This window comes from Notamacropus eugenii, chromosome 5 (assembly GCF_028372415.1).
Source record: "Notamacropus eugenii isolate mMacEug1 chromosome 5, mMacEug1.pri_v2, whole genome shotgun sequence".
Lineage (NCBI taxonomy): Eukaryota > Metazoa > Chordata > Mammalia > Diprotodontia > Macropodidae > Notamacropus > Notamacropus eugenii.
In genome coordinates, this window is record NC_092876.1 from 355,536,901 (window position 1) to 355,556,412 (window position 19,512).

General features: G+C 37.7%; 1 long non-coding RNA gene across 1 annotated transcript in view; it reads right to left on the minus strand.

The window, feature by feature from the left end:
• LOC140506647 (uncharacterized) overlaps window positions 1–18,578 on the minus strand; it is a 61,801-nt gene extending 43,223 nt beyond the window's left edge. Inside the window, exon 1 of the long non-coding RNA XR_011968022.1 lies at window positions 17,193–18,578. This is a non-coding gene — a long non-coding RNA (uncharacterized lncRNA). The remainder of the gene's footprint in view (window positions 1–17,192) is intronic.
• Window positions 18,579–19,512: the final 934 nt, after the last annotated feature.

Sequence of the window (19,512 nt, forward strand, 5' to 3'; positions counted from 1 at the left end):
AGGAGACCCAAAAAAAATGCTGAAGAAAATAACACCCTGAAAAATAGGCTAACTCAATTGGCAAAAGAGGGTCAAAGAGCCAATGAGAAGAATGCTTTCAAAAGCAAAATTAGCCAAATGGAAAAGAGGTTCAAAAGCTCACTGAAGAAAATAGATCTTTCAAAATTAGAATGGAACAGATGGAGGCTAATGACTTTATGAGAAACCAAGAAATCACAAAACAAAACCCAAAGAATGAAAAAATGGAAGATAATGTGAAATATCTCATTGGAAAAACAACTGACCTGGAAAACAGATCCAGGAGAGACAATTTAAAAATTATAGGACTATCTGAAAGACATGATTAAAAAAAGAGCCTAGACATCATCTTTCATGAAATTATCAAGGAAAACTGCCCTGACATTCTAGAACCAGAGGGCAAAATAAGTGTTCAAGGAATCCACTGATCATCCCTTGAAAGAGATACAAAAAGAGAAACTCCTAGGAACACTGTGGCCAAATTCCAGAGTTCCCTGGTCAAGGAAAAAATGTTGCAAGCAGCTAGAAAGAAACAATTCAAGTATTGTGGAAATATAATCAGGATAACACAAAATCTAGCAGCTTCTACATTAAGGGATCAAAGGGAGTGGAATATGATATTTCAGAAGTCAAAGGAACTAGGACTAAAACCAAGAATGACCTACCCAGCAAAACTGAATATAATACTTCAGGGGAAAAAAATGGTCTTTCAATGAAATCTAGGACTTCCAAGCATTCTTGATGAAAAAACCAGAGGTGAAAAGAAAATTTGACTTTCAAACACAAGAATGAAGAGAAGCATGAAAAGGTTAACAGCAAAGAGAAGTCATAAGGGACTTACTAAAGTTGAACTGTTTATATTCCTACATGGAAAGACAATATTTGTAACTCTTGAAACTTTTCAGTATCTGGGTAGTTGGTGGGATTACACACACACACACATACACACACACACACACACAGAGCACAGAGTGAATTGAATAGGATGGAATCATATCTTAAAAAAAATGAAATTAAGCAGTGAGAGAGAAATATATTGGGAGGAGAAAGGGAGAAATGGAATGGGACAAATGATCTCTCATAAAAGAGGCAAGCAAAAGACATTTTAGTGGAGGAAAAAGAGGGGAGGTGAGAGAAAAACATAAAGTTTACTCTCATCACATTCCACTAATGGAAGGAATAAAATGCACACTCATTTTGGTATGAAAACCTGTCTTACAATACAGGAAAGTGAGGGAGAAGGGGATAAACAGGGTGAGAGGGATGATGGAAAGGAGGGCAATGGGAAGAGGAAGCAATTGGAAGTCAGCACTCTTGCGGAGGGACAGAATCAAAAGAAAGAATAGAAGCAATGGAGGGCAGGATAGGATGGAGGGAAATATAGTTAGTCTTACACAACATGACTATTATGGAAGTCATTTGCAAAATTACACAGATATGGCCTACATTGAATTGTTTGCCTTCCCAAAGGGAATGGGTAGGGAGGAAGGCATAAAGAGAAGTTGGAATTCAAAGTTTTAGGAACAACTGTCAAGTACTGTTCTTGCTACTAGGAAATAAGAAATACAGGTATAGAAATTTATCTGGCCCTACAGGACAAAAGAAAAGATGGGGACAAGGGAAGGGAGGAATGATAGAAGAGAGGGCAGATTGGTGATAGGGGCAGTTAGAATGCTCAGTGTTTTGGGGTGACGGGAGGGGACAAGGGGGGAGAAAATTTGGAACCCAAAATTTTGTGAAAATGACTGTTAAAAGTTAAATAAATAAATTTTAAAAAATGATTATGAATACTGAAAACGGGTCAAAAATTCAACTAAATATTTCCTGCTTCTTTAACATCAGACACATAAACCCAATGTACCCACTTTTGATTTGATTGTATTTCCAGTTTATTTTGTCAAAATCAACAGTTCCAACCAGACAAACATGACTTCAGTTTAATATTTTGTTCGCTTTGTGTCTAGTTTTGCCTCATAAGTCCTGTTTAGGATATTCCATAAACAAAATCCCTGCTTTCCTCCCAAAGGGAATTGAATCTTTCCCATTAAAATGTAAGGACTGTAGAATGGTATGTTATTCTGATGTAAAACCAGAGCAGCAAAGAAGCAAATCATATAACAAACTAATCACCTCTTCTGAAACTAGTTAATCAGGAGTTTACAGTCATTTTTAGTTTTATTTGACAGCACCCTCTGAGATGGCTAATTTTTGGAGTCTATTATTGGCTAGTATTCACTTCAATTCAATTCTATCCACATTTTCAAGTACCCACCATGTACAAGGCATTATTCAAAGTAAATTTCCAAGCTGTCATTTTTTTTTAAGCAAGGAAGCTATAACTCTGCCGTAAAAAAGAAAATAAAAACCAACCAAACCAAACCAAAACCAAAATCCATATTTATGTCTCTTTTTAAAAAACTGTGTTTATTTTGCCTACAAAATTTGTTTTCTTTGAGGAAACATGAAGTTACTTTCACAAAGGTCAGGAAATCTGTTTCTGGCACACTTCCTAGCTCAGCGACTTGGGGTAAGTCACTCGGTTTTTTCATCTGTGGAATGAGGGGATCAGATCCTATAGCCTCTGGTCCTTTTCACCTCTAAAACTATGAGCCTATGATCATTTCAGGAGCTCCTGGAAGCCTGATGTTTTCTAAGTTGATGTGTTCTAATAGTTCCCCCTCTACTTACCTACTTCTCCTTTTTCTGACTGAGCTCATTTAGGACATGTTCTTGGTCTGTATTAATTCAATTGCTTTTCCTTTTTTGATTTTCCCTCGGTTGCTCAAGTTACAGATTTCAAGAGAGCAGGGGAGGGCCCGTGACTATTCATTTGACCCTACTTTTTTGAAACAAAGACAAGATTTTAAACAGTACTTTGGGAGGTGGAGAGATATTAATGTGGATGCATCACCAGTTTCTTGTTGCCTCTCTATGAGACAGACTGGTAGTTTGACAGAGTAGGGAATTTACTACTGGATTTGGAGTCATGAAGAGTTGAGCTCAGATCCTGCCTCACACACTCACTAGTCTCACTTAGCTCCTCTTTTGCTCAGTTTCTTCATTTGTAAAGTGGGGTGATAATAGCAGTTACCTCAAAGGCAAGATTCTTTGTGAGATTCCAGTGAGATAAAGTCGTTAAGTGCTTTGCAAATCTCAAAACTCTCTATAAATGGAAGTTATAATTATTAGTATTAGGCAAAGGGAAAAAGAGGTTAAATACATTCTAGGGGCAGAGCTGATGTTCTGAAATTGGCTGCTGGATGCAAGACTTCTTGGAGACTCTCTACAAGACATGGCAGAAAAGGGATGTGATTGAAGAGCATTAAGAATTGTCTCTAATGTATGGAGAATGTTTGCAGATGGGCCTGATCCCTTCTGCAATTCAATAATCATGGGATTCTAGTATATTCATAAAAAATCACTCTTTCCCTGAGTATTGGGATAAAAAGAAGTCTTCTTCCATCCATTATCAACTTCTCAGATTTCAGGAAAACAAGTGACTTTCACTTGCTAATTCACCTTTGTTGAAATGTCCAAAAATTTGGCTTCCCCATTTTTTAAATTTCAGCCAAATGGCTTTTCCAACTCTCTGAATATCTGGCACTAAAGTCTTATTTTTCATGTGCAAGTAAATGATCAGTTCAGCACACAAGGAAAACAACACACAGACTGTTTATGCAGACATTTTAGTCAGAGCTTTAGTTGGGTTATAACCACAATAAGGCATATTCTTTTGGAGATATGGAGGATCCCAGGTAAGAGCCTTCTCCTCTGCCCTTCCCCTCTCTCCACTTACGTTTTTGTGTGTTCCTTAGTAACTTCTGGAATCCAAGACTGCAACATTCCCACATATGGCCATGAATCTTTTTACTGCTATGCCTTTAAAAGACGTGAACTTCTATCTGATTGAATTAGAGGTCATACCCAAATGACTCTCTCTCTCCCCCCATCTAGATGGATAGATATATAGATATATAGGTATATCTATAGATATAATTTCCCCTTAATAACATGTTAAAACATTTTTTTTAAAGTTTTAACTTCCAAATTCTGTTTCTGCCTCCCTTAAAAGACTTTTAAAAAGCTTGCTAGCTCTGGAATCTATTAAGGGAGGAAAGCTGAGGCATAGGTTGTCTGCCCTCAGACAAGGTAGCTATGATGGAGGATGAACTCAACTTGAAAGGGGGATCTATCCTTGTGTTTTCTTTCATATTCAACTAAAGGGTAGAGTGGTGTGCTCTGGTGTGGTGTGATGTGGTGTGGTGTGGTGTGTGTATGTGTGTGTGTGTGTGTGTGTGTGTGTGTGTGTGTGTGTGTGTGTGTTAGGGTGGGGGCGGGGGGAGGAGGGAAAGGATTTCTCTCCTTACCACCACTCCCATCTGACACAGCACATTGCAGAGGAATTGTTCACCTGATAGCAGACCCTACACTCAACAGGGATCAGAAAAGATCCCTGGTCCCATCTCACTTTAAGTTTATGATCCTATGATCCATTCAAGATCTTAAGAAGATCGAAAGATTTCAATTACAGGACCTGTAAAAGACTCCATGCCTGTTGTCTCCAGACAAGCTTAATTCAGAGAGATTCATTATTAGATCGTCTCAAAGACCATCTATGAAGTATTAAAATCCCAGATCTAAAGCAGGAAAGAATCTCAGAGGTCATCTAGTTCAACTCTCTCATTTTACAGGTAAGGAAACTGAGACCCAAGGAAGTTAAGTGACTTATTTAAGTTCAAGCACCAGATGTAAGATTGGAACCCAGAGCCTTTGTCCTTTGTGTAAATCAAAGGGGTTTGATTTATGTTGATGGTAGAACCTCACAGATCATTGAGGTTTTGAAGCATTAAAGTGTGTGTACAAGCACACACACACACACAGAACCAAAAAACAAAGTCTATTTGGTTTAATTTGGGTCTCTGAAAGTGGGAATTTTTTTAAAGAGTTTATGAGAATATCTAAGAAATATGTAGTTGAATAAGGAGTCCTATCCAGACAATATGTCCTAATGAACATACTGTGTGTCAGAACTCTTTTCTGCACCTTATGTAAATTATTCAGTTTTTCTACACTTCTTAAATGCAACTATCAGGTTTTGTCATTTAATTTGATCAATACACAGAAAATGTAAGTATGTAAGGCAAAGGTCTACAGATCCCTGACTTGCTATGTGATTTTCGAGAAACAACAGAGCAGACTTCCCAGGTCCCTCCCTCACATTCCTGAACTGTGAAGTAGATAAAAGCCAGCTCTTCCCTTAACCATTGGAGAACTGAAGCCAACTCAAAAGAATGATTTCTTCTTTTTGCGGAAGGGACTTTTTGCCAGAAAGTAAACTGTGGTTAATGATAATAATGATGATAACAGCTAGCGTTTCTGTAATGCTTTCAGGTTTACAAAGCGCTTTATATACACTACTTCATTGGATCCTCAGAGCAAACCTGGGAGGAAGGTACTATTAATCACCCACCATATTTACAGATGAGGGAACTGAGGCAAACGGAAATTAATTCACTTGCCCAGGGTCAAATAACCAGTGAATGTCTGAAGCCAAATTTGAATACGTCTTCCTGACTCTAGGAAAACTCCATTGCTCTATCCACAATGCTCCCTGTATTGTTACTGTGAATAAAAATAGAGGAAATGAAGACAACTTTTCAAACCTCATTGCAGGCCACAGCACTCTCCACAAAAGAGCCAAAGGGATCTTCTTAAAGCACAGGTTTGGCTCAACATGTCACTTCACTGCTCAGTCAACTCCACTGGCAGCCTATTACTTACAGAATCAAGTAGAAATTTCTCTTTGACATTAAAAACTCCTCATAAACAAGATGAACATAAAGGTTTGCAGTTTCATAAGCAATCCATTCATCTTCTGCACTTGTATGGAAATGATCATACCATTTCATGCTTAAGTTACTTGTTGCTTTGTTAAATTTGCGTAACATATAAATAAAGGGAAAAAAATGAAAATTTCATTCCCATACCTATAAAAGAACTAAAAAGAGGACTATGCATGAATTTGGGAAGCTCCATTACATAGACCTTGTTTTTTTAAATATGTAATAAATTCAACATGCAACTGTCAAAACTTCTTTGTCTGGGATTTTTTCAGGCCTTCCTTTCTATCTTATCCTGTGTATTTTTAAGTGCTTCAGTTATCCCATTATTGTTTAATTTCTTTTTTTTTTCTTTTTAACAGATGGAGAAAGCATGAAGAGAACAAAGCAAAAAAAGTTAGGAAAAGGTGCAGAAAAATATTAATCAACATAAGAAATTGAAGTGAAGAAACACAAGGAGATTTTGAAATATCACTTAACTGAAAGAGACAATAAAGGGGGAAAAGAGGGAAAGGAAGAAAAGAACAAAGGAAGGAAGGAAAGAAGGAGGGAAGGAAGGAAGGAAGAAAAGAAAGGAGGGATGTCACAGGAACATAATTTACTGTTCAACAGATAAATCCAGAAAACAAGAATTCCAATCATGCCGTCAGACAAGGCAAAAATAAAAATTCACAAGTAGTTCACAGCATGCTTAAAGAAACCATGAGCAATGAGTTAGTATCAATATCATGGAAGCACTAAATGGCATAATATCTCTATTAATAAAGAACAGTTCAACTGAAGTGCAAAAAAAAGACATATGTAGCAACACAAGAATAATAGTAGACCCTACTTTTATTCCCTCAAAGGAAGACAAATGTAGCAGAAAAATAAACAGAAAGAAAAATAGAGAACTGACTGACTTGTTGGAGAAATTAGAGCTAAAAGATGTATGGCATCTTTTGACAAGGACCATTAAATATACACATACACATACATATACACATACACATACACACACACATATACACACACACATATATACATACACATATACATACACACATACACATATGCATATATACACATACAAACACATACATATACATATACATGCACACACACATACACATACACACACATGCACATACACATATACATATACATAGTGAATTAAATGAAGTGACTTTGGTGAGTTATAAACAGAGTGCTTTCTATTGTGTAACTTCACTCCCTAACTTTCCCAGATACATATAGCTATCTATATATAGAAAGATACATATATATGTATATATATACAAATATATTCTTCAGTATCACATGGCACCATTACAAATATATACCATATACTGAAAGCATAGAAAAGTTGAAAATAAACGTCAGAATGGTTAAACAATAAATATAATTTTTTTTACAGAGCAAAGTGAAATGAAAATAGCAATTAATACAGAATACACAAGCAAAGACATTGCCATTGAAATTTAATAATGAAAACCTAAACAAGGGGTGGGTGGGGAATCTGGGGCCTCAAAATTTTGAGGCCCCAGATTCCCTATCTCTGGCCTAAACAATGAGTCGAAAAAAAAAATAAAAATTAAAGGCTATATGAAATACAATGATAATCATGATGACCTTAATTTCTGGGGAACATCTAAAGCAGTGCCGGGGGAAAGGTTATATCCCTAAAACATACATTCACAAACACAAAATGGACAAATTAATAAAGTATGAATAGGGTTCTTAATTTAATCTCAGAAGAGAAATTTGAACTAGCTGTAAAGGAACTATAAAAAATAGAGGTCTTGTCTAGATAAATGTACAGGATAATTCTATTGAATTTTGAAAAAAAAGAGTATGTGTTCTACATTATACAAATTATTCTCAAAAATTGAGAAAGGACTCTACCCAACTTGTTTTATGTGAAGAAACTGAGATCCAAAGGGGCTAAAGGGACCTGTGGGGGTAAGAGCAGAGCCAAGATTTGGACTCAGGTTTTATGACTCCAAGAGCAATACATATAATAACCAAAACCAAACAAACACTGGGAAAAATACCACATTATCTGACTTTCCTATGTGAAATCTGCAGAAAATGAACATTTTTTCAGTGGTATGTGGACTCAGTGAGGTTGAGTAACTAAAATTCAACAAGCTGGAAATCTTTTCAATAAGGAAACGCAAGAAAAAATACATCACTTTTCACTTTTCTTCAAGGTCTATTATTTGCTTTCGATTGTTTCTTGAAGCCACTTCTTTGCAGAATCATTGATTGTTAGAGTTGGAATGGATCTCAGAGAGTTAGTCTTGAATTCCCCTTAGAATTGCCCATGGTCACACAGGGAGCAAGGAGTAAAGTCAGAATCTGAACTTAGATACAGTCATCAACTCCTATCTATTTTCTAATCATATTTTTTTCATTCATTCATTCTTGTTGAAGCCATTTCTTGGTAGAATCATTGATTTTTAGATGGAGAAGGGATCTCAGGACTCAACTGTTTTCTTTCCTACAGCCCCTCCCTCCACAACTCACCTCTCTTCTGGTGGTGATATTTCCAGTAGAGTAAGATAAGAATCAGGACGAGCAAGATCATTATGGGCACAAGAATACCCACAAATAAAGCTACTGAAAAGCTATGGCCTGTGGGGAAGCAGGGAGGGATGGAGGGAGAAGAAAATAAATAAGAGACAGATGTTCAAAAATACTTGGAGAAAGGTACACATGAATGCATGAATGGTTTTAACTTTATTGGAAACATTTCCTTCCTCACCATATGCTCTGTTCTCTAACTGAATATATGGGTGTATATGGATATATGTTAGTTGCATGTATGCACATATATACATGTGTATACATACATGTATGTATGTATGTGTATATATACACATACACCCATACATATGCATGTATATGTATATATAGAGATAGATGCATAAATATATACCTACATATATTGGAGGTCCATTTCTATTTCAAATTTTAAATTTCTTGAGAATAAGATACAATTCTAGGACTCTGGTATGTAACAATAAATATCCATGGCCTTACTCCAAAGCTATTTGACTGGGGAGACTTAAGTAGTCACTCTATGCTGCCCAGCTTTAATGCTCTGTTTTGAACCTGACTGAATTGTGGCAATTTTTTTTTACTTAACCATTTTCAACTATGTGAAGCTCAAGGATTTCCTGAGTGATATTCCAGGATGTCAAGGTCACTCACCATGAAAACTGTGTGTGTCTTCATCCTTCAATGCTGAAGAAGACCACGCCATCAGAGAAATAATGACATGACTTGCACTTGACTTTGTTTTGGGTGAGGGAGGGCCATGCAGATCACCAGCCTCACGTCTCCTCCAGAACTATCTGAATCCAATGACCGGATATTCATCAGGATGACTAGAGATGACCCAGGATGCGGCAATTAGGTTTAAGTGACTTGCCCAAGGTTACACAGCTAGTGAGTGTCAAGTGTCTGAGGTGAGATTTGAACTCAGGTCTTCCTGAATCCTACACTGGTTCTCTATCCACTGCACCACCTAACTGCTCTTTCCATGAAAACTAGAAAAGGGTCATATCATGCCTCCATCACTTGCTAGTTATGTGACCTTGGACAAATCATTTATCTCCTCTAGGACTGTTTCCTTATCTGTAAAATGGAGGTGGAGGGACAATCTATTCCAGTACTATGCATGCCAATGAACAGAAGCTCCATGGGAACCTTGTTTCAAATTTTATAATTTGAAACAAAACAGAAAGCTCTGAAGTAACATAAAGATACAGAATGAGCAGAGGATCTCTGGGGATTAGATCTAAATGCTAGAAGTCCTGTGTTTTAGCTGTAGGGACTTCCCAGGGACCAAGAGGGAGGAGAATCACTTATAGACTCTATAAGGGAGACAGTCTGAACATCTAATATTGGTTCCTCCAACACTTAGCTTTGGGTTGAGTCCCCTCTGTCCCTTGGAGGAGTAATCAGCAGTGTTTGATTTTGGAAGAGGATTCAGAGTCAAGAGCTAGTGCTATTTTCTGTGGAGGGAGGCCTACATCTCCTTCCAGGGTACATCTTTAGTACTGGGGTCTAGCTACAAGGTCTATTTGGCCAACTAGGGTGCAAGATGGAGTGAAACAGGTCAAAATAAAGGCCCTCCCCTTCAACACTCCTAGTGTCAGCTCAGGAGAACCAGGGATATATGTGGGGAAACTGCCATTGGGCTGCCACATCACAGAAACTTCTTCCTTCCCTCTTAGAACCTCAAATTTCCTTCAAAGACCAGCTCAGTGACCATTCATTGTCTGTGTGAGTTTTTGTGATCTGCTTTCATGAGCTGCTAGAGCCTTCCCACTCAAATGACTTTGCATTTAATTTGCATATAATTTGTATATACTTGTAAATGCCCATCATATCTCTCCTGAAGAAACTATTACATAAGTAATATGAACCCCTTTTTTCTTTTTGGAACCAAAGATGGTTCAGTGGACAGAGTGCTGGGTCTAGAGTCAGAAAGATATGAGTTCAAATCCAGCCTCAGACATTTACTACGTTTGTGATCCCGGACAAGTTACTTCTCCCTGTTTGCCTCAGTTTCTACATCTGTAAAATGAATTGGATAAGGAAATGGCAAACTGCTCCAGTATCTTTGCCATGAAAACTCCAAATTGGATCAGGAAGACTTGGACAGGACTGAAAAACAACACCAAAAGGTTGTTGGTAGTGTCTGGCACAATGCTCACACATGATTAAAGTGTCTGCAAAGTATCCTGCCATGCCCCCTCATCTTGTTACCTACCTCTTGGTTTTCCTGGGGGATCCATTTGCTACTTTTCTGAGGGATACAGAGACAAAGAATGACACTGACTGGTTAAGGGCCTCACAAACACCAGAAAGGGCATCTTTACCGGAGCCATCTCTGGTTGGGACCACACTGTATTCCATCCTAGTGTCCAAGTGCTCCACATTACAGAATATCCTTCTCCCCACATGGTTCTCAGAGTCTTTGATGTGGAGGATGCTAGTGACCGATATGGTACCATTTGGATGAGTGATGCTCTCAGTGCTTCTCGGCACCTCTTGCCTGATTCACAACCTTGTAAGGGAGAAGCCATTACTACCTTATAGCTAGAAGGGACCTTAGGTTTTAATTTTCCATAATTTTTATTTATTAATTCCATTATTTATTTTTTAATTTTCCAAATGAGGAAATCAGGGCCTACAGAAGTTGTCGCCCAGTTTGTCGGTGTCTAATGTACTTCAGCTCATATCCTCTGTCTGCTAATTTAGCAATGCTGCCACTATACCACACTGCTACATTAAGGAATTGAGCTTAACTGGGGAAACAAAACTATCATGTGTATAAGACTTAGTGAACAATGACAGGTTTAAAGTGGTGGGATTCAGAGACAAGATAGATTATTGTGGGCTGGAGGTGGGTGAATGTCTCATGGTGGAGGTGGGGCTCCTTATATATAACTAGGGCTAACATTTATATTGCTTTTTGTAAGATTTGCCAAGTATCGTTCAGTCCAGAATCATTTATTAAGTATTTGCCACGTGCCAGGCACTATGCTAAGTGTGGGGGACTAAAAGGGGCTATACTGAGACCAATGGAGGCCTCTTACAAAAGGGAAGATTTAAGGGGAATGTGGAAAGAAACCAGGAAAAAGAAAGAAGTTGAGGCAAAGAGGGAAAGATCCTAGGCATGGAAGACAAGGTCATGCAGTGTCACGTATGAGGAATAAGAACAGAAGTGTAGGAAGGTCATGGAGGATAGGGAAGTGTAGGAAGGGGCCAGGATGCAAAGTGTTCTAAAGGCCAAAATGAAGATTTTATACTGATCTTGTGTGAGTTATCACAACAGCCCTGAAATATGGTGAGGATCTAGATAGGTAGAAATTAAGAAATAGGAATATAAGGGATTCTAGAGAAGGGATTCAAAAGGCAGGAATGAACATGGTGGTGTGATGAATTTGTGTTTGGGGGGTCGGACAATGATGAAGTTGGGAATAATTAGAATGGAAGGTATATATGTTGAAGAATAGTGGGGAATAATGCTGAGTGGATAGGACAAGGTTAGATTATGGATAACTTAAAAATCATTTAAAAATTGAGGTGTGATACATTAGGAAACCACTGCACAATTCTGGGTAATGGATGTTGAAAGTGGTATTTTATTGAGATCTATCAAGAAACCAAAAAGCTAGATGCATTGATTTCCAGGCAATAAGAGAGAGCTGGTCAACAGGGACCCAGACTGAGAATCCAGCTTAGCAAAAGGGGCCTGGCAAATATCACAGGCTTAGATAAGTAATGGGTGAGGTCTGGCAATGTCAGCTAATGCAGAGAAGAACAAGCCACTGAATGTTTTAGACAGATAAGCAGGCAGCACCCAGGAGATGGTATGCCCGCAGACACACACACATACACACACACACACCATACACATATACTCCCACATACACACATGTGTTACATATAGGCACATATTACATACATATATGTATACATATGCATGTATGTGTATATTATATATACATAAATAGTGAAAAGCATGCTATTCCTCATCCTAGAGTAAAGATGCGCTTGCCCTCATTTTGTCTTGCTTTGAGTACTGGTGACCCTGGACCCAAAGTTACTGACTGTTGCCAGGTCAAACACCCATAATTCTGTCCTTTACCGAGACAATACTAGAAAATCAAGAATGAATCCCCAACATAGCAAAAGCCTGGAAACAGGGATGAGAGGGAACATTCCATCATGGTGGGCCAGGTCTGACGTGATGAGGATATGGCTTAAGATTGTAACGATAACGTTAATATGTATAGAGTGCTTTAAAGTTTTCAAAGCACTTTACATAGTGTACCTCATTTGAGTTTGACCACAGCCTTGTGAGAGAGATGGCATTATAATCCCAGAGACCTAAACTCAAATCTGGTGACTCTGGTTGAGTCACTTGATCTCAATCTTCGTCAATTTCCTCATTTATAAGGTAGGATAATAATAGCACCTATCTTCCAGGGTGTGGTGAGGATAAAATGGGATAATAACCCCAAATTGCTTAGCAGAGGTGGCATGTAGTAGGCACTACATAAATGCTGTCATTATTATTTTCATTTTGTGGGTGGTAAAATTGAATCAAAGGGATTAAGAGACTTGCCCAGGGTCACAAAGCTAGTAAGTGTCTGAGGTAGGATTTAACTGCCATCCTCCTGGCTCCAAGTCCAGCCTCCATGTGCACCATGCCATCTAGCCTCCTGGGCAGTGTTGGTGGCAGGGCAAATAGAATAGAAGGTTCAAATTCAAGCAACTCACATTGTGACAAAGCAGCTCAATGAGTGAGAGATGGAGGAAAGGAAAGGAAAGGGAAGGGAAGGGAAGGGAAGGGAAGGGAAGGGAAGGGAAGGGAAGGGAAGGGAAGGGAAGGGAAGGGAAGGGAAGGGAAGGGAAGGGAAGGGAAGGGAAGGGAACAAGAAAAACATCAGCACAGAAAGACAATAGTGGACTCAAGCAATGAAAAGCCCTTCAAGGGTACCTTCCTCCTACATCAGGTCAAGAGGAGGGGGTCATACTAAGCTGATGAACTAGGTCAGTTGACTAATTAATTAATGACTGGTTTGGTATTTGATGACTGAGTGGCATTCTGTAGTTTTAACCTACAAGGACAGCTAGGATATAAATGCTATTCAAACCTGGAATGATTGCTTCCCTCCTAATCCCCAGAGTTTCCTAGCGACTATCTTCTCTGCTTAGCAACAGACCAGACCATCTATTACTTCTTCTGAAACGCTCAGAGCTATGTCAGAGCTAACAGCTAAACCTAGGTTTCTCACTGCTTAGCAACTACTGTTGACCTAAAGTAAGGATTAAACTCTGAACTGAAGGGATAATTTTTTTCTGACTTAGACTTAATAGGCATTTTGGGTATAAAACAGAGCTGGAAAATTCCAGTGTGTGTATAAATTACCCTAAGTCCCAGAAATGAATAAATGAAGGATTGAAACAAAGTACCTTTTAAAATAAGTTTTACTCGATATTTTTTTTCTAAAATCCCTATTATCAAGAAGTTCAGATTCCAATGAAGGAGGCAATATGTAAATAATTGGATAATATACGAAATACAGATTGTATATGGAACATAATCTTTGATGGAAACACTCTGGCAGCTGAAAGAACTTGGAAAATATTCCTGAAGAAATGGGATTAGAGACTTAAAGGAAGTTAGGGAAACTAAAAGACCCAAGTAAAGAGGCACAGAGATGGGAGATGGAGTGCTGGGAGTGCAAAATAGCAAGTAGATCATTGTAGCTGAATTGTACAGTGGAAACACTATAAAGATAGAAAAGGGCTGAATTGTAAAGACCTTTAAATCTCAAACAAAGAGGTATATATTTGATCCTTGGGGAATAGGGAGATATTGTAGTTTACTGAGTGCTTGAGTGGGGTGGGTAGGGAAGGGGGTTGAGAGGAGCCATGGGTAGAACTCAGGAAAATCACTATGGCAGCTTAGCAGAAGACGGATTGGATTGGAAAGAGACTTAAGGAAGGGCGACCAATTAGAAGACATTTTCATTAATCCAGAAAGATGTGTGGAGGGTCTGATCCAGGGTAGTAGCTTGGGAGCAGAGAGAAGGAGAAGGGTACGAGAGCAGTTGTGAAGTGAGAAAAGGCAAGACTGAATATGTGGGATGAGTGAAAGTGAGAAGTCAGGGATGCCAATGAGGTAATGAACATGGGTGAATGGAGAACAATCAAGACATATGTATACAGAAGAGAGGAAGGCCAATTGAATGAGTTCTGTTTTAGACATGTTGAGTTTGAAAGATCGACAAGACACTGAGTTTAAAATGTCTAAAAGGCATTTGATGATATGAACCTGTAGTTTAGAAGACAGACAACTCTGAGGTCCAGTCTTCAGGGTACCAAGCACTGAAGAAGAAGTCAGAAAATAAATAAGAAATGTACAAATACAAAAAGGGAAGAAGACAAATCAATGAAGATCTCAGGAGGAAGGAAACTCAGTTCAAAACTGTGAGCACAAGGAGATAATTCATCAGGGAAGATATTAAAATGGAAGCAAAGATAGCCTCCAGGATATCTAAATGAATGCAAACATCTCTGAATAAATATTTAAAGACACATGGAGAGGAATCAATATCTGATGAGAAACTGGAACCTACGGCTTCCCAAAAAGCATGGTAGCATAGCAGTATTACAACAAATGGTTCAAGAGAGGAATAAGAAATGTGGAAGCAGATTTAATGGATTACAGAGGGAAAAAAGATATTAAAAACCCACCTTGAATGAACAGAAATGAGGCTTTCCAAAGAAAAGGATGGATCAGGAATACAAATATACAGAAGTGAAAAACAATCTTGAAGCAGAGAAGCAGAAAAACAATAATCCTTTAAAAAATGCACCTGATCTCTATGCAAGCCAAACACTATGTTTTACAAACAGCATGGGTATGGACAAGGGTTATATGAAAGAAAATTATAATGATGAAACAAAATCTTAAATTTCTAGGCGGGTGGTGAATTAGATCCCTAGTAATACACTTTATCAAAACTGAAAAGGAAAGAATTAATGATATGAACATTCAATTTAAAAATTAAAAATACAATAAATATCCCAATATAAGCACAGAAAAGGAGACATGGAGAAAACAGGTAAGTTGGAAACATAAGAACAGAGAAAGAATAAACAAAACTAAAATCTATTTTTTAAAAAAACTAACAAAATTTATTAATCTTCAGCAAATATGATTTTAAAATAGGAGGACAGAAAACCAAATCATTTCAACTTGAACATATTTAAATTGAAGAATATCTTTTCATTCCAAATCAGTTCTTTCTATATTTCCATACTTGTGTCATTCTCCTAATCACCTAGACACTAAAACTTAGTGTCATCCTTGACTTTTCTTCCTGTATTTGATACCTAGTCAGTAACCAAGTCCAGGGCAGCTAGGTGGTACAGTGGATAGAACCCCAGGTCTAGGAAAGACTCATTTTCCTGACTTCAAATCTAGTTGTGTCACCCTGGACAAGTTACTTAACCTTGTTTGCCTCAGTTTCCTCATGTGTAAAATGATCTGGAGAAGGAACTAGTAAAACACTCCAATACCTCTGACAAGAAGACCCTAAATGGGCCTCTGCCAAGAAGACCTTAAAGGGGTTCATGAAGAGTTGGACATCACTAAAATGACTAAACGCCATCACAAAGTCCTAGTGATTCCTTATATCTCTATTACCACTATCAAGATCAAGACTTTATCACTTCAGTTCAATGATTCAATTAAACAAATATTTATTAGGCACACACTGTGTTCATGGTGTAATGCAAAGAGCACCAGATTTGGACTTAGAAGACATGGATTCAGATCCCTGCTACTTACTATCCATCATTTAACCTCCGGAGACTGCAATTCCCTCATGTAAAACTGAGAGTAATGAATTAGATAGCCTCTAAGATACAGTTTCAGGGTCGATTATACTGTAACTGCCCTGATTTGTTCATAATGCCTGATTTTTGGGGTCTATGATCCCTCCTTTAATGTGTAAGATTATGATTTTCCTTTTAGGATTTTGTTACTAGACATAGTATCCTTCCCTACTCTCCAGATTGTAGATCGATCAGTATACAAAAATACTTATACATAGTTATTTTCACTAATAAGGCTTTTACATGATAATATTATATATTTAAAAGGAAAAGCAAATTATACATAATAGTTTTGAAGTTTCATGTATCATCTTTTTTTCTCTTCTGTGTTATAGAAATGCTTGTTTTATTTCAGAATAAAATGAATGAAATTTTTTAAAAAGAGAAAATATAGAGAGATATATTCAGTAACTACTGATCATGTTTTCTTTATTTTCCTGGATTAAGTTATTGAATTCTCTTGCAAATCAATTATTTTAAAGGACCATAATGGTTTAGGTTGGTGTTCATGAAGTCAATGTAAATTTGTTCCTCATTTACAAGTTTCCATTTTTTACTAAAATTTTTACTAAATATTGATTTCATCAAAAAAAATATTTCAAATCAAGAGATTACTTTCCATAGAATTGGCCCTCTCGGCTCAATAACAGAGACAGCTATGGGAATCTGGGAAAGCCACTCACCCTTTCTGATATGTAAATTATATGAATTCGGTTTTCTCCCCCAGCTCTAACACTGGGTTTATGCTGCTCGGCGGGGCCATCTTCAATCCTCTCTCCCCGGAGCTAATTAGTCGTCCCCCCTTCTCCACCACACACAGCAAAAACAGAAGCCAATTTGTCTGAGCTCTGCTTTACAACCATCTCTGCCTCCACTCCCCTCTCCAAGGTCCCCAACCCAGCCCTAGGGTAAGAATGGTCTTACCCGCTGCTCCATCAGCCAGAGGAGGGAAGACCCCTACCCTCCAGTCTCGGTGGCTCCGGGGACTTCCAGACTAAGGAGCTCGGGGGAGCAATCTCCGGCTTACAGGGAGCGAGAAAATTAAAAAAACAAAAACAAAAACACAATCAAACCTTGTGACTTCCAGAGAGAGGCTGATGACTGGATTGAGCTAGAACGCAACAAACCTGTAATGGTCCTGGCTAGAAGCCTTACAAATAAAATCAGAGATGAAGCAAAGCTGTCCGTTATCACATTATTATAAGACATGGTACTAGAAATGCTAGCTACAACAATAAGCCAAGACAAAGAAATTGAGGGAATAAGTCAAGGCAGTGAGGAAACAAAGCTATTACTTTTTGCAGATGATATGATGGCTTACTTACGGAACTTTGGAGAATTAACTAAAACACCAGTCAAAACATTTAGCAGCTTTAGCATCGTTGCAGGATATACCATCTATTCTTGTAGACTGGCATTTTACTGCTGTCTTTCACACCTGCATTAGCAGGGCTGCTTCTGAATAATGAATCAGTCAAAAGAAAAGAAAGATGGAAATTGCTGAAGGGGTTGTGGGAGGGCAGGTAAACTGATGCATTTTTAAAAAATTAATTTATGAAATAAAGCAAGCATTTCCATAGCATACTATAACAAAAATAAAGATGATCACACACAAAACTGCAAATCTAGTATGTACAACTTACTATTCCTTTTAAATTTATAATACTCATGTAAAATTCTTTTCTTCTTGCCTTCCCAGATGACTGCTGTTTACACAGATATGTAAAATCATAGTATACACACTTCTGAGTTCTTTCTGTGAATGCAGATAACGTCTTCCTTCATATGTCCTCTATAATTTATTTGGGTACTTATAATATTCAAAAGGACTTAGTCACTGAAAGTTGTTCTTAAAACAATATTGCTGGCATAATGTACAATATTCTCTCGGTTCTGCTCATTTCATTCATTATTTTATGCAATGTCTATCCATGTTTTTCTAAGATCACCAACCTCAACCTCAACATTTCTTACAGCACAGTAGTATGCCATCACAATCATATACCACAACTTGTTCAGCCATTTCCCAATTGATAGGAATCCCTGCAATTTCTAGTTCTTTGTCACCATAAAGAGAGGTACTATAAATATTTTAGATTGCATAGGTTCTTTTCTTTTTTCCCCAATCCTTTTGGGAAATAGACATAGTAGTGGTTTTCTGGATCAAAAGGTACAGGCAGTTTAATAACCAGATTGCTCTCTAAAAAGGTTGGATCAGTTCACAAGTCTACCAATAATGAATTAGTGTCTCAATTTTTCCACATTCCCTCCAGCATTTGTGACTTCAATCATTTTAACCAGTCTATTAGGTGTGTTCTCTAACTAATAATAATAACTAATAACTAATAACTAATAACTAATAATGATTTAGGGCATTTTTTTCATATAGCTATAAATTATTGAAATTTCTTCTGAAAAACTTGCCTATTTGTATCCTTTGATCATTTATCAAGAATTCATATTCTTATAGATTTAGCAAAGTACTTTCTATTTGAGATGGTGTCTTTATCTGAGAATATCTGCAACATCCCCACCCCACCCCCATTTTCTGCTTTCCTTTTGCATTTGGGTAATTTTGTTTTATTTGTTCAAAATTATTTTAATTTAATATAGTTAAAATTATCCATTTTATACCTCATACTGCTTTCTGTTTATTCACAAATTATTCACCTGTACGTAAGTCTCCTAAGTAATATGTTCCACATTCTTCAAACTTTCCTGCAATATCTCTCTTTGGCATATATCCATTTTGACTTATCTTGGCAAAGGATGTAAGATATTGGTTTATGCCCAGATTCTGCCATTTCCCATTGGGTGAGATCTAAGACATCCTCAGTTGAGCTGAGTTATCTCACTCCCAATGGGAGAGCTCCTTCCTTCTGTGTTGTCTAGCACATATTCTCCTCTATATAACTTCTCTGGCTTTTCTTTGACTCTAATTCCCATAAATGGATTTCTTTGTTATTTACTATGGGTGTTCTCTGTAAAAATCGGCATTAAGTGGGAAAGGGATCAAGCCTTAGTTATAGAACATGGGGTCCTGCTTTCCACTAATAGTGGCACAGAGGTCAGAAATTAGATTGAACCTAATCGTATCTCCTAGACTGATAATATTTAAGGGACCAGGTAGATATAATTCTAGTCTAATACCCCTTTTCTCTGAGGACAACAGAATGGCAGCCTCCAGCCCCAACTTCCTGCTTCCCCTCCAGGTAGGAATTAAAGTCTATCTTGAAGAAAAGTG